At 43.0% G+C, this 19,630-nt stretch overlaps 1 protein-coding gene across 1 annotated transcript in view; it reads right to left on the bottom strand.

Annotated features, from left to right (window-relative positions):
• SMURF1 (SMAD specific E3 ubiquitin protein ligase 1) overlaps positions 1 to 19,630 on the bottom strand; it is an 82,197-nt gene that overhangs the window by 56,358 nt on the left and 6,209 nt on the right. The gene's annotated exons all lie outside the window — the stretch shown is intronic.

The following is a 19,630-nucleotide window of genomic DNA, read 5'->3' as shown; positions in this document are numbered from 1 at the left end:
CTTTATTTTTTGGGGCTCCAAAATCACTGCAGATGGTGACTGCAGCCATGAAATTAAAAGACGCTTACTCCTTGGAAGGAATGTTATGACCAACCTAGACTGCATATTCAAAAGCAGAGACATTACTTTGCCAACAAAGGTCCATCTAGTCAAGGCTATGGTTTTTCCTGTGGTCATGTATGGATGTGAGAGTTGGACTGTGAAGAAAGCTTTGAACTGTGGTGTTGGAGAAGACTCTTGAGAGTCCCTTGGACTGCAAGGAGATCCAACCAGTCCATTCTGAAGGAGATCAGCCCTGGGATTTCTTTGGAAGGAATGATGCTAAAGCTGAAACTCCAGTACTTTGGCCACCTCATGCGAAGAGTTGACTCACTGGAAAAGACTCTGATGCTGGGAGGGATTGGGGGCAGGAGGAGAAGGGGACGACAGAGGATGAGATGGCTGGATGGCATCACTGACTCGATGGACATGAATCTGGGTGAACTCAGGGAGTTGGTGATGGACAGGGAGGCCTGGCGTGCTGCGATTCATGGGGTCGCAAAGAGTCGGACACAACTGAGCGACTGAACTGAACTGAAATAAAGTATGATATTATGACGTGCATTTGAAAATTTTTAATAAGGCATCATAAATTGCTTTTTACAGGCACAAACTAGGATTCTCGTTTTTTTAATCCCATTTAAATCTACATTCTTTTTAGAATGATGAAAATGTTCTAAAATAAGATCCTGGTGATGGCTGTACAATTTTTATTTGCACAAAATTTAGGCGAAATAAGATATTCTATAAACAGTAACTTGAAATTTTTATATCTAATTCTAAAATCTTGCTAGTGTTTTAATGGATTCATCTCAGCATTTTTCAGTTCTTTGTATAAATTACTACCCTCCTATACATCTGTCTCTAAAGAGTTTTGAAAGAGAAATGATCTACTCTATAGTCATGTCAATATCACAGTAAAGGTGTGCCATGTGACAGGAATGGTGTTACTTTCCTGGATTTACTGGTTAAAGAAACCTAGACTTAAAGGTTGCCAGAAATTCAGTAATGAAGCAGGGACTATACTCTGGTCTTAGGAGCAGACATGATATTTTTAAATAAAAGTGGGTGGAAGACAGTCATGCTGTCTTCAAACAGAATCTACATAAACCTGAAAAGTTCTTACATAGTAGCTACACTGTTCTGCAAAAGTAAGTAGACACTGAGAAGTATATTTGTATTATCTGGAGTAACCAAAGGAACCAAAAATAGCAACTCTGGGGAGTGGAGAAAGGAAGGCAGAGATATTGTCAATTTTTCAGCCTAATCTCTCTGGTGCTCCTTCTCTAATTTATTTATTACCATAGGCAGAGTATTCAAATTTTTTAATAGAAATTTTAACAGAGAATAAAATAAAATGAAGTTGCTAGATCTCCTTCCAAATAGATGTTTCTAATCTGAAAAACAAATTAGAAACACTAGTATGATCCCATGACAACGGAATACAAGGAAGATAAAGTGATAGCAATACGTGTGGACACAGGCCTAGAATGAAGTCTGCAGGCTCGCGTCCCTAACTCTGGAATCAGTAGCTGTCTTATCAGGTAATAGCAGGGGAAAGTGGGGAGGGGTATAGGATAGGCAAACGGCTTTCACTGTCTATAGCAAACAATTCTCCAATTTAAAAATTTGTCCAGCACAACACAGTAAATCAACGCTATTTCAAATAAATAAGAGAAAGAGTGGGCCACTCTTCCAAAACAGTTGCATTGCCAACTCTCTTTATGGCCTAGTGTAGAAAGACACAAATATTGTTGATTCTGGGTCAGCTGACTCAGAATCAACCTGAATGTGAGGTTGTTTTAGGGATTCTTTCATCCACTTTACTTATACTTTTTAATTACAACTCAGAAGAATACTACATGATTAAAAAAAAAAAAAACCTATACTTAAACAAGTCTCTCCTCCAATAGTATAAATAAATAGTATAAATAATTTACAACATTTTCTTTTTAGTACTGCATATAATGACCTCTCACAATCAATGTGCTTTAATATTTGAGTTGAGACTTGCTGAAAAGGATGAGGAAACAGGAAACGTTTTGTTTTTAATTTAGAACAACCATTAACATAGCACCCAGCGCTATATGTGTGTGTGTGTGTGTGTGTGTGTATGTGTGTATTATACATGTATGCCTACCACCCAGCACTATATGTGTGTGTGTATATGTGTGTATTATACATGTATGTGTGTGTGTGTGTGTGTATATGTGTGTATTATACATGTATGCCTTTGTGCGTATATCCATGGGCCCCTTCCCTCACTTCCTGTGAAACAGAATATCAACTTTCATTCCAACAAATTTTTGGAAAGTAATAAAAGACACGGGGAAGAATACTTAAAACTAATCTCATTTTTGCCAATTCAATGTTTGCTCTTCCAAAACCAAAATAAATGCATGGCCTTCAAGTTAAGGTATGACAAAGCAGAAATCTGATAAGAATAAAATGTCTATTACTCATTTGAATCCATGACTCAGAGTATTTTAAATATACATATGGAAACCAGAGTCTTTTCATAACCAGACTACAAACGAGAAACTCGTGCCGAGACACGACAAACATAAATCTTAAAAAGCTTCACAGATTTAAATCTTCCATTTAAAACACAAGCTGTGTTATCAGTGCTTTGACATAATCCTGAAAACGCAGCAACACTGAGTTTAAAATCGCAGTAACGTTTTCTGGTTGTGATGATGGTAATCACTCGTTCCATTACTGGTGAACACATACTGTGTGACACAAGCTCAAGAAGGGAATCCATATATTGATGGAGGTAACTTCTGAGATTTCTTGTTACACACTTAACATACTTGCAGTGGGTATCTCTGGACATGTAACTGGAAGAAAAATCTAAAACTTTACATTTTTACAGTAATCTCAGAGCCAGTTTGGTCACTACAGAAGTAATATATGCTCATCCAGAAGTCAGACCAAGTAATAAAACCACCCATAACCTCACCAAAAAGTGGCCAAGTGCCTGGTTCTGAACTCCCAGGTCTGAATCCTGCCTCTTCCCTTTATTAGCCCCGTGACCTTGAGCAAACTTAGGAACTTAATATCTATGTGTCAAATAGGAATAATAATAGCAGCTACTTCACTGAATTTTTAAATATAATTATCCTACCTATAGAGTTTTGCTACCTGCCATTTTCACTTAATAGAATCTGTGAACAGTTTCCATGTCACTAAATATTCTACTATGAAATGTTTAAGGGCTGCAGCGCATCCCATTACATGGCTGTTCTAGAATGTATTTGACCCTCATCGCCAGGCATGTAAACTGTCTTCAACTTTTTGCTCTCATAACGGGGCATGAGGAGATGTCAGGGTTGGAAGGAGGATGTCCTAAATCACAGTGACACCGACCAGGCTATTAGCCTGTGAAATGGTTGTCATCTTCCTGGACGCCCAGGCCACTCGGTTCCTGCCTTCCCTCAAGTTAGGTGCCAGCCTTCCAGCCGTTCTAGGCGTTCTCAGCAGCCTTCGCATAAATTATCTGATGCTCAAATTAGCCCAAGTCAGCTTCTGTTACTTGTAACCAAAACACTCTACAGATACACACGATGTCATTCTCTTATAATTCCACTGCACACACACAAGTGACAAGCTACACAACCAACTGACCTTCACAAAATCAGCTCCATCCAGGAAGCAGTCAGTAGCTAGACAACTGCAGGCAAAGGACTCAGGTTCTCAAGACAGACATTTTTTCTTCCAGTGAATACAAAATCCAAAGGAGCCTTCATGCACTTACAGGCCAAGGATGTTACAATTTCACTAATGCAAAACTGCACAGACTATCATCTACAGAAAGGCTAATCTAATCTCTTTCTCAGAGGAAAAAAATCAAACTGCACGCTATACCCAAATGCGAATCGCTACTAACACTTACTACAATCACAGTTGCTAATACTATACACCATCTACTATAAGGCCAGGCCCTGTCATAAATGACTTACATGTGTGTTAGTCACTCACTCGTGTCCAACTCTGCGACACCATGGCCTGTAGCCTGCCAGGCTCCTCTGTCCATGGAATTTTCCAGGCAAGGATACTGGAGTGAGTCGCCATTTCCTTTTCCAAAAACTTGCAATAAACTTTTAAGTAGGTACTATTATCCCCATGTTATATGTGAGGAAACTGAGGCCTCAGAAAGACTGAGTAACTTGCCAAAGGTCACACAGCAATTCAGGATTCAGATCCAGGCAACCCAGCTTCAAAATCCTGTGTCCTTAACCACCCTATATACTGTGTCTTGATTTTTGTTTTACAGTGACAGACATTTGAGTTCTGCCCAAAATATAACACTGTCGGTGCCTAAAGGGCAGGACAGTACTGACCACATGCACGGACTCTGATAAAGACCCCATTTTCTGTTGCAGCTTCTCCCCCTGAGACTACAACCCCCCCACACAGAACATCTCATCACACCCCTTCCCCCAACAAATGCCAAGTGCTTTCACTTCTAAGCCTTCACTCAAGCTACTTGCACTATTTAATTGTTTTGTTAGGTGACTTTATTGTTTTGGCAGCAGCACATGGGGCTCAGTTCCCCGACCAGGGATCAAACTCGTGCCCCCTGCACTGGAAGCTTGAAGTCTCACCCACTGGACTGCCAGGGAAGTCCCAAATTCCATTATTTTAAATGCCCTTACCCTTCTTCCTGTTTCCATCCAATAACACAACACCAAGTTCAAATGCCACATGCTCCACAAACCTTCCCCAAGCCCATCCAGATGGAGTGAGTTTGCTGGCCCTTATCTCCTTGTGATTCTGTTTACCTCCAGTGGAGTTAAACTACAATCTGGGAGTGTGTACTACAATCTGCCAATTTTCCTACTCTCCCAATCTAAGAGTCTGGAAAGCAGGGACTATATCTGATCAATTCCCTTCTCTTATTTGGTATCCCTCACTGCATGGAAAAAAGTCATTGCAAGAAATAGTTGCTTGATTAATAACCATTGAGGTTAAGGAAATAAATCCAGGCTGTAAAGACTTCTCCATCAAGATGGATTATCAAAGGAAGCAACTGGAAAATATCAAAGATTTAGAAAACCTTAGGCTATCATTAAACTACTCTAAGCCCCAGTAAATCTAAGTCTAAAAACCTATCATTAAGAGACACTATCATTTGTGAAATTTTAACATTTATCTCAAAAGAGCCTTTTATGGTCTGAATGTGCGCCCTGGGGGAAATGAAGGAGGAAATTTTGGGGAAAACTATTTGAAATATTTGGTAAATATTGGGAACACAAGGTCACATGAACCACAAGGGAAAAGCCTAAACTCGGGCTGCTGCTAGAGCCACCAGCAGAGGGGCACAGCCACAGGCGAGGCAGGCGGGGCAGCCCTCCTCCGGAGCCCACTGCCCTCAGAGCTCTTCTTCCTCCAGGTGGTTTTCCTCGAGTGATTTATGGGCTCAATCAAAGCTAAGAAGCTGTCTGCATTTTTCTGAGTTACCTGCTCATCACTGCAGAAACAATAAACTATTATTCCCTTTGCATTTTTCTCAGATCGGATACGTAATTATGGAAAATGGGAGGGTGAGACCCAAACGGAGTTACGGTTATTAACCAGGTGGAAACACTACACTTAGATTCTGTGATCCGTTTACAGGAAAGGTGCAATCCTGGGCCACCAACAGGAACAGGAACGAACAAAAAGACTCACTGTCCCCTCCACCTGCAGATCCAACATAGAGTGGGCTCTCCTGCCTAGAGCCCCTGCACGAAGGGGAGCCACGACAGTGAGAAGCCCGAGCACCGCAACGAGAGAGCAGCCTCTGCTCCCAGCACCGAGAGAAAGCAACCAAGAGCCAGCGCAACCAAAAACAATACAGAAACTCTAAAAGAGAAAGCGCTCCCCCACCCTCACTGGGTGACCCATTAAAGCGCTTGTCATGAGGAGCCCTTGGTGGGAGCATCTCAAAGCATGCACTCCTTCCTAAACACTACAAAGCCTCACTTAAAATCGTATGAAACCTCAGGACTTCCCTGGTGGTTGAAGGCTAGGACTCTGCGCTCCCAGTGCAGGGGGCCTGGGTTCGATCCCCGGTCAGGGAGCTGGAGTCCACAGGCCTCCACTAGGAGTTTGCACGTCTCAACTAAAGATCCTGCCTCTCACAACGCAACCGCGACCCAGCACAGCCAAACAAATAAATAAAAATAAATATTTTTTAAAGGATATGAAGCCTGTATTGTGATCGTTCTGATTGTGTTCGCTTGCCTTCCTCTTGGTCCAGACTCATAAGGAGCTCTTGGAAATCCCTGGAACTGAACACAACTGGAAAACAACTGTTGTCAGACACAGAGAGGTGGGTAACCGCCCCCAGCAGTCCCCGGTGGAAATGAGCTTTCTGTTCTGATTGCAGGGCTGCCCTGTGCCAAGCAGCTTACAGCCACAGCAAGGAAGCAACGATAAATGGTCCCAGCCTCCCCTAAGCCCAGTCCTAAGTAGCACCAAATGGCCTTCCCAGAGAAAAGGGTATCCTCAATGGAATCTCACTTCTTCTCTTGACAGTTAGTAACCACACCAGGGGAGAGAAACATCCTATAGTTCACCTCAATAGCAAACTCATCTGCATTTATCCACATGTGACCCAGAAAACAGATGACAAATATCCATCCCAACCCTGTGAAAAGGAGCAAAAGCGAGGTTGCTAATCTTATTTGCCTATATGAGAACGCTTTCCAAAGTCATTTTTCTTGTGGTGGGGGAGGATAAATTAGGAGCTTGGGATTAACGTATACACACTACTATATGTAAAGTAATAAATAACAAGAAAACAAGGACCTACTGAATAGCACAGGGAACTTTATTATATCCTGTAATAACCTATAACGGAAAGGAATCTGAAAAAGAGCGTGTGTGTGTGTGTGTGTGTGTGTGTGTGTGTGTGTGTGTGAATGGGGCTTCCCTGATGACTCAGCAAGTAAAGAACCCACCTGCCAATGCAGGAGACACGTGAGACGCAGGTTGCATCTCTGGCCCGGGAAGATCCCCTGGAGAAGGAAATGGCAACCCACTCCACTATTCTTGCCTGGAGAATCCCATGGACAGAGGGGCCTGGCGGGCTGCAGTCTCTGGGGTCGCAAAAGGTTGGACATGACTGAGCGACTAAGCACATATGTGAATGAATCACTTTGCTGAACACTTGAAACTAAAACACTGTAAATTATAATAACTATGCTTCATTTTTTTTAAAAAAAAGTCATTCCTGTCTCTAAAACAATCATTGAGAACAGACATCTCCAAACTTACTGCAAGGTTTAAGAGAAACCCTTGAAGCCGTGCGCAAGGCACCAGCGGAGCAGACCTAGGCGAACCATAACGGGACTCGCACCCTACTCACAGCCTAACAACACTGGCCATTGTTGCTGCAGAGTCTCCACAGCTGGCCCACACCAGGCATTCCCTGTTACTTCCCTGCACTCAAGACATTCGATTTTTAAAAGATTAATAGGATTGCTTCTCTTGAAAAGAATCATTCCTTTAATAAAGAACTGACGGGACAATCTCGTTAGAGACGTACATGTATCTGGATGTGCGGATGTGTGCTTGTGCTCAGTCGCTCAGTCGTGTCCGACTCTTGCGACCCCACAGACTGGAGCCCGCCAGGCTCCTCTGTCCATGGGCATTCTCCAGGCAAGAACACTGGAGTGGGTTGCCATGCCCTCCTCCAGGGAATCTTCCCAACCCAGGGATCTCCCACATTCCAGGCAGATTCTTTACCATCTGAGCCACCAGGGAAGCCCAAGAATACTAGAGTGGGTAGCCTATCCCTTCTCCAAAGGATCTTTCTGACCCAGGAATCGAACTGGGGTCTCCTACATTGCAGATGGATTCTTTATCTTCTGCCAAATCACGTATGTTGAAGACCTTGTACATGTTATGTCTACGGATCTACACAGTCTTCAGTCTCAGGCCTTATGTTAACCCCGACCCCAGACTTTAGCCTCTCTCTATGTGAATGTTCTTCACATGGTGACCTACGACACAGCCAGACATCTGAGCAGCCAAGTTTCAGAATTTCTAAAGATAGAACAATACCAGAGAAACTGGCTTGAATAATAGTCAGTTAAGTTTTGTATCAAGTGACCAAATCAACCAAATGGGAGCCCGTTTTAGAAAAAGAGCAGGTCTTCTTATGAACTATGCCAGGACAACAGGGTCAAACAAAAGGCTAAACAGAACTGCTCCGGGCAAAAACTGACAGCATTATTACTCTAGAATATTCCCACCAGATAAAACTTGTTCCCAGTTCTAAGGCGTTATTTATACTGCTCTACAGATGCCGAAACACTGGGTAGGTCACCTCCTCTCAGGCCTGCTGCGGCCATACCTTGTTTTACTGTGCTTTGCTTTATGGAACTTCCGATTCTGCAGGTTTTTACAAACTGAAGGCTTATGGCAACCCTGTGTCAAGCAAGTCTATAGGCACCATTTATCCAACAGCTTTTGCACACTTCGTGTGTCTGTCACATTTCGGTAATTCTCACAATATTTCAAACTTTTCAACTATTATTACATATGTTATGGTGATCTGTAATCAGTGATCTTTGACGTTACTATGATTCACTGAAGGCTCAGATGCTGGTTAACATTTTTTAGCAATAGAGTCGGACATGACTTAGTGACTAAACAACAACATCATGACAGTATTTAGACAGAATGCTACAGAAGAGCATAAACATAATTTTTATATGCCCTGGGAAACCAGAAAGTCCATGTGACTCACTTTATTCAATATTCACTGTAATGCAGTGATCTAGAACCAAACCCACAATGTCTCTGAGGTATACCTGTATTTGATAATGGCAGAATAATAGGAACTGGGTGGGGGGAAGGAAGGTAAAATACAGCTGAGACTTGAAATGCATCGTCTGTCCAGTAAACTAACGCAGGAACTGACAGCATCTTGCTCATCCCTGAGTGAAAAAGGACACAGTAAGCGTAGATGCACGGCACTTCCCAGAGTCCCTTTTTCAACTGCCACAAAAGACACAACTGCAAGCCTAACATAATATTCACACCCTGGATCACAGGAGAAGGTTTGTGAAAACCATGCATAGGATTCAGAATCACAAGATTAAGAAATCTGTGCTGTGAACTGTAATTTACAAGAGATTGATCTCTCCCGATATGATAATAAGAAACTGACTGAATTTTAAGACGTTGGAAATAAGATGTTAAGAGAGTACGATGATTTTTACGTGCCGTTGTTCGCCCATCCTCTCCCCTCTCTCAGCTCACTCTGGGGCCGGGGCTGCAGCTCTACAATCTACATTTCCAGGACCCAGTGCTGGCTGCCTCCCTGTTCATTTCTGCCAAAGGGAAATCCTAGAGAGAGGCTAAAAGAGGAGAGAAAGAACAAAGGACTTCTTCCTTGTTTTTCTATTTCTGTCAGCATCACTCCAGCAGCAACTGGATCTCCAGTTGTTGAGATATGCACCATGACACATACTCAAGCATATCCGGGGCAGAGTCATGGGTAAAACCCTAAGACTAGAGACACCTGCATGTCCATCAAAGAAGTCCAACTGATTTAACACAAACAAGGCAGCGGAGGAATAGAGTAACCCAAAAAGTATGTAAGACATATCAGATAACAAATATCAAAATGGTAGAATGCTTTATCAGCAAGTACATAAAGTAAAAGTGTTTAACTCTCCAACTAAAGGCAAAGATGGACAGAGTGGACACCAAAGCAGGATCCAACTATATGCTGTCCACAAAAGGCTTTTTTTCTGGCCGTGTCATATGTTCCCCAACCCTAGATTGAACCCGGGCCACGGCAGTGAAAGCACTGAGTTCTAACCACTGAACTGCCAGGGAATTCCCACAAGAGACACACACAAATAAAAGGAAAGTGAAAGAGCAGAAAAAGGCATTCCATGCTAACAGCAACCAAAGACAGCTGGATATCAGCTATGGCAATACCAGACAATATAGACTTTAAGACAAAAAGTTGTTAGACTGGACAAAGAGAGACCTTATATAATGATGAGTCAATTAATCAAGAAGATGTAAAAATTACATACGCACCTAATGATGGGGCCACAAATACATGAGGAAGAGCTGACAGAGCTGAGGAGGGAAACAGTTCTCCAATGACAGCCGGAGGCCTCAGTACCCCACTTCCAATAATGGAAAGAACAGTAAGATAGATCTACAAGGAAACGAAAGACTCAACGCCATAAATCAGCTAGACCTAACAGACATCTATCAGATATTCCACCCAAGAATGGCAGAAAACGCATCCTTCTCGAGTGCATGTGGAACATTCTCCAGCACAGTCCATATATTAGGACAAAAGACAAGTCTCGATAAGTTTTAAAAGACTGAAATAATTCAAAGTATCTTCTACAATCACAGTGGAATGAAACTGGAAGTCAATAACAAGGAAATCTGGAATTCACAAATATGTTGAAACCACACAACACACTTTTAAAAAAACAGTACATCAAAGAAAAAAAATCGCAAGATAAATTAGAAAATACTTTGAGATGCATGAAAATGAAAATCAGACATATTAAAAAGCATGAGATGCAGCGAAAGCACTGCAAAGTGGGAAATGTAGTTTTGAATGCCTACACTGAAAGAGGAGGATCTCAAGTTAATAACCTAATCTTCCATCTAAAGGAACCAGGAAAAGAACAAATTAAACCCAAAGCAGGCAGAAGATCAGAGCAGAGACAAGCAAAATACAGAATAAAATAGTAGACAGAATCAACAAAAGCAAAAGATTGTTCTTTGAAAAGATCAACAAAACCAACAAATCTCTATCTAGATTGGCCACGGAAAAGAGAGAGATGACTCAAATCACTAATACAAGCAGTGTACCTGGGGTCATTCCTACCAGTCTTATAGAGAGAAAAGGTTATAAGAGAATATGCCCTGTTGCTCACCAGGCTCCTCTGTCCATGGGATTTCCCAGGCAAGAATACTGGAGTGGGTTGCCATTTCCTTCTCCAGGGGATCTTCCCAGACCAGGGATCTAACTCATGTTTCCTGCACTGCAGATGGATTCTTCACCATTGAGCCACTGGGGAAGACCCCAAAGACTAAATTATTTCCCTTAATAGCAGGAATAAGACTAGAATGGCTGCTTTTGCCAGATGAAGGGCATCTAGATCGGAAAAGAAGAAGTAAAACTCTCTATTCACAAATGGCATAAACCTCACATACAGAAAACTCTAAAGAATCCATATAAAAACTATTAGAGCTAATAAATGAGCTCTGCAAAACTGCAGAATACAGTCAGCAGTCTAATATCAGTTGTATTTCTATACACTAGCAATGAATATCTAAAAATAAAATTAAGACAATTGCATTTACATTAACATTAGAGAGAATAAAATAGTTTGTAATAAATTTAGCCAAAGAAGTACAAGACTTATACACTGAAAACTATAATACACTGTTGTAAGAAATTTTAAGAGACCTAAATAAATAGAAAAATAAAATCCCATGTTTATGGATTGTAATATTTAATGATGATAAGATGACAACAACCCCCAAATAGATCTACAGGTTCAAAGCCATTCCTATCAAAACCTCAAATGCTTTTTTTTTTTAATGGAAATGGACAAGCTCATTCTAAAATTCATATGAAACTGCAAGGGACCCTGAAGAGTCAAAACAATCTTGAAAAAGAACAAAGGAAAAAGATTTACACTTTCTATTTCAACTCACTGCTGCTGCTGCTGCTGCTAAGTTGCTTCAGTCATGTCCAACTCTGTGCAACCCCATAGACGGCAGCCCACCAGGCTCCCGCATCCCTGGGATTCTCCAGGCAAGAACACTGGAGTGGGTTGCCATTTCCTTCTCCAGTGCATGAAAGTGAAAAATGAAAGTGAAGTCGCTCACTCGTGTCCCACTCTTCGAGACCCCATGGACTGCAGCCTACCAGGCTCCTCCGCCCACGGGATTTTCCAGGCAAGAGTACTGGAGTGGGGTGCCATTGCCTTCTCCGTCAACTCACTACAAAGTGATAATTATCAAAATAGTGTGGTACTGACATAAGGAGAGATGAAGACAACATACAATTAAGTCTAGAAAAAGCATGCATTTATGGTAAAATGATTTCAACAGGTGCCAAGCCCAATCAATGGGGGGAAAGTCTTTTTCAATAAATATAGTTAAACCTTGAATAACATGGGGGTTAGGGACCTGACCACCCAGGCAGCTGAAAATGTGCTTCTGCATCTGTGGAGTCAACCAACAAAGGATGGAGTACTACTAGAGTATTTACTACTGAAAAAACCCATGTATAAGTGACCCTGTGCAGTTCAAACCCATGCTGTTCAGGGGCCCACTGTAGTCTTCTCAACAAATGCTGCTGGGACAACTGGATATCCACTCACAAAAAGCGTATGTTTGGATCCCTACTTTGCAGCATATACAAAATTAATTCAAAATGGATTAAAGACCTATAGGTAAGAGCTAAAACTATAAAACTCTTAGGAGGAAACACAGGGGTAGATTCATCATTTTTGGATTAGGTAATGGCTTCATATGACACTAAAAGCACAAACCAAATTTAAAAACAAATGACTTCATCAAAATGAAGAGCTTTTATGCAAAGGAAACTACCAAGAGAGTGATAAAAACAACCTAACCACAGAGAGGAAATACTTGGAAATCACGTACCTGATAAGGATCTGGTATCCAGAATATATAAAGAACTCTTATCAATTCAACAACAAAAAGACAAACCAATTAATAGGTATTTCTCTAAAGAAGATACACAAATGGCCAGTAAGCACATGAAAAGATCCTCAACATCCTTAGGGAAACACAAATCAAAATCACAGTAAGATATCACCTCGCTGTCATTGGGACAGCTGTACTAGTAACTTTTTTAAAAATGCAAAGTAACAAACGTTCACTAGGATATGGAGAAATCGGAACCTCAGACACTGCTGGTGGGATGGCAAAATTGTGCAATCACTGTGGAGAACAGTTTACTAGTTCCTTATAATTTAAACAGAATTCCATATGACGCCACCATTTCTACCCCTGGGTATAACCCAAGAGAACTGAAACATGCGGTTCCACAAAAACGTGGGCCCAGATGCTCACAGCAGTGTTGTTCATAATAGCCAAAAAATGGAAATCATCCCAATGTTCATCAACCAACGAGCGGACCAACTGAATGTCCGTATCCACACAATGAAATATATTCTGCTATAGAAAAGAAGGACTGACACATACCGTGACCTGAATAAACCCTGAAAACATCATGCCAAGTGAAGAAGCCAGACACAGAAGGCCATGTGTCGTATGAGTCTGTGACATGCCCAGAACAGGCGAAGTTCTAGACAAAAGCAGGCGTCGGGGCCCGGGCGGGGACAATGGAGAACGACCGTTCAGCAGGTACTCAGCTGCTTATGGGGGCAAGGAAAACGCCCCAGAGATTGACAGTGGTGATGGCTGCGCAACACCGGGAACGCACTAAGTCACTGGATCGCACTGTGAAGTTTACTTCAATCTACAAAAAAAAGAGGGAGGCAGCCCTCGCTATACTGATATTGGAAGCACTCCAAGATGCATTATTTAGTGAAAAAAGCAACGCATGGGATTATGAATGATATGATCTCCCTTAAAAGGGGGGCAACAGGTCAAGGAAGGCTATACACACAAGCATTTTTATCTAACATTTTAACAAACTCATAAGAAACTGTTTCTGGTGAACTGTCTCTGGAGAAGAGAATCTGATGGCCAGGTAGGTATAAAGAGACTTCCTTTTCAAAATAAGCCCTCTTGAACAACTTAAAAGTATGTATGTGTATATTACTTCCCCCGACCCTGTCAAAAAAAAAAAAAAAATAATAACCTTTACAAGAGAATAAATAAAGAGATGCTTATATAATGAAAACATGTTTACGGGAAGGTATGTTAAGTATGCGGATCCATACTGAGCATGGAAAACCACTGGGAATGAGATTCTACAACAAAGTCAGATATTGGAATACTTTTTAAGGGTATAATTACAAATTTCTCAACTAGAAGACTGTATAAACAATGTGATGCTTACGTAAGAAATTGAAAGGCTATTTGAGTCAGTGACAACAAGCAAGCCATCCTTAGGACTCCTGACGCCTCGGGCAGGAAACCTGGGCTCCTTTTTCCTCCCAGTTAAGATCTCAGCCTGGGGCCTTCAGGCACTAACAGGTAAGGGCGTTCCCCATACTGAAAAGGAGCTTGACTTAAAACATCTGTAATTCTACAAGACAGAGACTGTACAAAACACCCATGACCACCATTATAGTCCAAAGGCCTATTTTCAACACTTTCTCGTGACTCTGAAGATCTTCCAGTTGTATCACTAACCGCCCAAAATAAATATACTGCTTTAATTCATGGCTAGTGAGTCTTCAGGCACATTGACAGGTGTCAGGAAAATAGAGAAGGCCTTTTGGTGTCCGCTGCTAACTTCTGTTGTTGTTCAGTCGCCAAGTCAGCTCTGACTCTGCAACCCCATGGACTGCAGCATGCCAGACTTCCCTGTCCTCCACCATCTATCTCCCGGTTGCTGTTGTTTAATCACTAAGTCATGTCCAACTCTTTGTGACCCCATGGACTGTAGCCTGCCAGGCTTCTCTGTCCATGGGATTTCCCAGGCAAGAATACTGGAGTGGGGTTCCCATTTCCTCCTCCAGGGGATCTTCCTAACCCAGGGATCGAACCCAAGTCTCCTGTTTACCGCTGAGCCACCAGAGTTTGCTCAAATTCATGTCCATTGAGTTAGTGATGCTATCTAACCATCTCAACCTCTGCCATCCCTTCTTCTTTTGCCTTCAATCTTTCCCAGCATCAGGGTCTTTTCCAATAAGTCAGGTCTTCACATCAGGTGGCTAAAGTATTGAATCTTCAGCATCTGTCCTCCAATGAATATTCATTGGGTTGATTTCCTTTAGGATTGACTGGTTGGATCTCCTTGCTGTCCAAGGGACTCTCAAGAGTCTTCTCCAACACCACAGTTCAAAAGCATCAATTCTTCAGCTTCTTTACGGTCCAACTCTTACATCTGTACCTGACTACTGGGAAAACCCATAGATTCGACTAGACAGATCTTTGTCAGCATAGTGATGTCTTTGCTTTTTAGTATGCTGCCTCAGTTTGTCACAGCTTTCCTTCCAAGGAGCAAGCGTCTTTTAAATTCATGGCTGCCCACGACCTGCAATACGACCCAAAGTGTTTGTCTCACCCACACTTTCAGGCTCGTGACTGTTTGCCGTTTCTGTCACAATTACCACCAAATCTTCTCTCCTCATCTTCAAGTTCATTACAAAAGCTGCTAGTGGGTTCTGGCTAAAACAGAAGAACCTCCTGGAGCAGCTGGGAGTAAGAGTCTGTCCTTCCTGCCTGGCTTCATTTGGAGCAGAAAAAAATAACAAACCTGGAAGCCCCATGCAGCAGGAGCTTTTGTAGTCTGTGACTTCATTTAAGGAAGTATTCTATGAAACCTCTGAAAAGCGGCTAAATTTAGATTGAAGTCTTTCACCATGGATGCCAGCCTCTTCAGCTAGAGAATCCACATGCCCACCAGCACAGCGGGGGTGGGGGCGAAATCAACAACTTTAAAAAGTACATATAAATGTGTCATCATTGAGGAAGTGAAGCTGGCATGTTTCAGCCCAAAGAAATTTTCTTCTGGTCCCACCAACATCTTAATTCTCAACAAAGAAGGAGCGACTACAAAAACTTTTAGGGAGAGGAACGGTGAACTAAGGGAGACGGGTTTTAGAGCAAGGAATTCCTCTGTATACCAGGATGTCTGTCATGACATCATCTGGCATCAAGGTACTGAAATCAGCATACTGTCTGAAAATGAGTTCTCTACACTGAGTCAGACAGGAAGGAAGAACCATCTTCTTTCTTACGGCTACTATTTCCCCAACACCTTACTCTTCCCAAATGTGTCGATTTAGACCTTGAACTCTAAAATGAGACACATGAAAAAAGAAAACACCCCCCACCCTCAACACACAAAAACCTGGTATGGAACAACAATTAACAGGGAGACAGGGGCTTCCTAGGTGGCTCAGCGGTAAAGAATCTGCCTGCAATGCAGGAGATGCAGGTTTGATCCCTGGGTTGGGCAGATCCCCTGGAGAAGGAAATGGCTACCCAACTCCAGTATTCTTGCCTGGGAAATCCCATGGACAGAGGAACCTGGCAGGCTACAATCCACGGGATCTCAAAGAGTCGGACGTGACTTAGTAACTAAACGCTGACAACAGAGAGATAATGCTCTTTTCTATGCATTTTTTTAACCTTTAAGAGTGAGCCATTTAAAAGCTAATCTTCTCCAATGTTCCATTTCCAAAATAAAGTTAAAATATTATATATAATTTTAAAATTAACATTTAACAGCCTCATCCAACTTCATGCTCCAAAACTGGTTCTATTCTGCAAGCCGTCTCTTTTAGACAGATTCCAGCAGATGACTGTGTAAGAGACAAATAGTGAGTTTCCTCATTCCTGAAGACTTGTCTCCTCTTCTCCCTGCCCCCCAGCAACTGGGAAACAGTCCCAGATTCTTCCCAAGCTTAGTTTGGAAGTAAAGCTCAGCCTCGATAAACACTCAACCCAGGAAATGCTTTGGATCGTAGACCACTTAAAATACTCAGTCTGTCCTTTCCCAAGAGGTTTCTCTGCAAACTCCGTTTGATAGACGGTTTGGCAGTTTTGTATTTTCACTAAAACCTCCTGGAACATTGCTGAGAGATAAAATCACAGCAGGCTGGAAACTATACAAATGGTGGAGGGGAGCACCACACCCAAGGAAAGCTCCTCACACCTCAAGGGAAAAGTATTGTTCAAGAGAGCTTCCAAAAGAAAAAAATAAAGAGAATTCCCTAGTGGTCCGGTGACTAGGACTCTTGAGCGCCCAATGCAGGGGGCCCAAGTTATATCCCTGGTCACGGAACTAGATCCCGAATGCCGCGCTCAAGATGCCGCATGCCGCAACTCAGTGGTAAAGAATCTGCCTGCCAAAGCAGGAGACACAAGAGATGCGGGTTTGTCCCCTGGGTTGCGAAGATCCCCTGGAGTAGGAAATGGCAATCTGCTCCAGTATTTTTGCCTGGAAAATTACACGGACAGAGGAGCCTGGACCCTACAGTCCAATAAGGTCGCCAACAGTCGGACATGACTGAGTGATTAAGCAGCTGCCTGCTTCATCTAACAATCCCACACGCCAGCCCAGCCAAAATGGACCCAGCCAAAATCGATCAATCAATTGCGATCCCAACAGGACCTGCTCCCTGGGGGAAGGGAGAGCAGAAGCGGGAGGGAAGAGGAGGGGGAGGCGAGGCGGACAAAGTCTCCACTCTCAGTGCCACTGGGCATGTTTCTTTTCTCCTGTAACCTCAGCAGCTGCTTGATATTGTTAGGCCACAATGAAAACAACTAGAAAGACCTGTTTTTAGTGTTTTTGAAATGTCCTGGTCCTTACACTACTGAAAAGGCTGACAGTCACACTGACACTCCACATGCACCTTTTTTACACAATCACCATTTCACATCCTTTGTCTTGTCTTTTGGACCACATTTCACTGTGTTTGGGTGCTGTTCAAACTCTTTCCCAGACCACACAATTATCTGTGCTAGCAAATTCTCTCCTAAACTTGGTTCCTGAGTTCACAGACAGATTACATAGAGCCACAGAACACTCCAGCTCAGAGCAACAGTCGGCTTCATTACACTGAACAGAATGTCAAGTTCTTTCCCAGAGAGACGGTGGTTGGGAGACCTGGTATGGTGGGCTATGTGGGCTGTCGGTAAGTTGTGTCTGACTCTTTGCAACCCCATGGACCTGCTGGCTCTCTGTCCATGGGATTGCCCAGGCAAAAAGACTGGAGTGGAGAATACTAGAGAATACATTTCCTCCCCCAGGGGATCTTCCCAACCCAGGGATCAAACCTGTGTCTCCTGCATTGCAGGCAGATTCTCTACCGCTGAGTCATTGGGTGAGCCTGTGGGGAGACCTAGGGGCCAAACCAAATGGAAAAGCAGCACAGGGTTAACTTATACCAAGAATGTGAGAGCGTCTGAAAGTCACCAAGGTTTTATTTTTTCTGTGGAAGCGTAACAACAGAGTAACATTTCAGTAATACATATGTGATAACAAGGCACAGTTGAATCTGATTTTTAGTAAATAATCAATAGGGGTATAGGCCAAGTAGGAAATAGCTAATACAAAAAAAAAAAAAAAATCTGAGGTTGGTTAAGAGACGGTGGAAATTTGGGGAGAACAAATATTCTCTTTCCTATTTGTATTGTTATGCATCGGTGTCAGGCTCACTTCCCTCTCCTTAAAGTGCTCTCTCTCTGGGAAGGTCGGGTGAACCTGGGAGTTCCTCACAGAATGGCGTTTGATGAAGGCTTTAATTCAGAGACAAAAAGGAAGAAACCAGATTTAGAAACCACACTGACATCAACTTAAAGTAAGATGCAAAGTTAACAAAGCAATTCAACTTTAGTCCATTTACAAAATTTTCAGTGAAGTCTCAGGCAAGGTAGCCCCTACTGTATGCTGCTTGGCGTCTGGTTACTTCATTTATTCCTGGCAACAGCCTTAGGAGATAGGTACTATTTCTGGCAACAACCTTAGGAGGTGGGTACCTTCTGCTGCTTAAAGATGAAATATCCGATTTGCTCAAGGTCACTGGTATGTAGTCAAACTGGGTTGCCGACTCCACTGCGCTCCACGGTCTCCAGGATGAGGACAAGACCAGAACTTCCCTGGTAAGTTTACTGAGAGGAGGAAACAGACCTCAGGGAAACTGCTTAGCCTAGCGTCTGTCTGGCAAGTAGTAAAAAGTCAATAATTGCCAGATACCTGATTATGATTACCTAGGTCACCCAGCTCCTGAGCAGCGAAGCTGGAACTGAAGCCCAGGTCAGCTGTGCTCCAAAACCCATACTCTGCACAGGGATGGCCCTGCATCCACTGCTCAAAGTTGCATATAAAGGGCTACAGGACAGGAGGGGCGCACCAATGAGTGATCTCCCAACACGGAAGCTCGGAAGCCGGCACTTGGCAGACTCCCATTCTAGAGTATTTGGGGAGAGATCCCAAACTTTGGGAATGAAGGCTGCCAGCCCCAGCCTGTGTGATGTGGGGCAGAGTGAAGGGAAGGGAAACAGGGCAGGGCCTTCCACCACCGACTCTGCCTCCCACCAGATGCAATTCCCTCCCATGCATTTAGGAGTGACCTCTTTTGCACGAAAAAGGATTTTAAACCTGATTGTAAATGGAAGGAGGCCTGGTGTCCAAAAAACAAACACCTTTTTTTTAAAAAGCCACTACACAAACACCAGCCTATCATCAAGACTGGAGAAGCCCCCTGAAGCTCCAATTACAACTTGTAAGACAATCTGAAATAAGCACATGGCTGGTTTATCCAACACAGGCTGGGTCTGGGGCTTGGGCTGGGGCAGAAGGGGACCTCCCGCTCTATATAATCATTCAGGGACCCAGGCTGATGGAGGCTCCCCCATGTGATACACAGTGCTGGGTGCTCCACGGCCGAGTGGGAGGCGCTTATAGCAGCAGCCCCAGGGTGGGCGAGATCAC

This window comes from Bison bison, unplaced genomic scaffold (assembly GCF_000754665.1).
Source record: "Bison bison bison isolate TAMUID 2011002044 unplaced genomic scaffold, Bison_UMD1.0 scf7180017864223, whole genome shotgun sequence".
Classification (NCBI taxonomy): domain Eukaryota; kingdom Metazoa; phylum Chordata; class Mammalia; order Artiodactyla; family Bovidae; genus Bison; species Bison bison.
The sequence above is the reverse complement of the archived record's forward strand: the minus strand, read 5'-3'. Positions and strand labels throughout refer to the sequence as shown.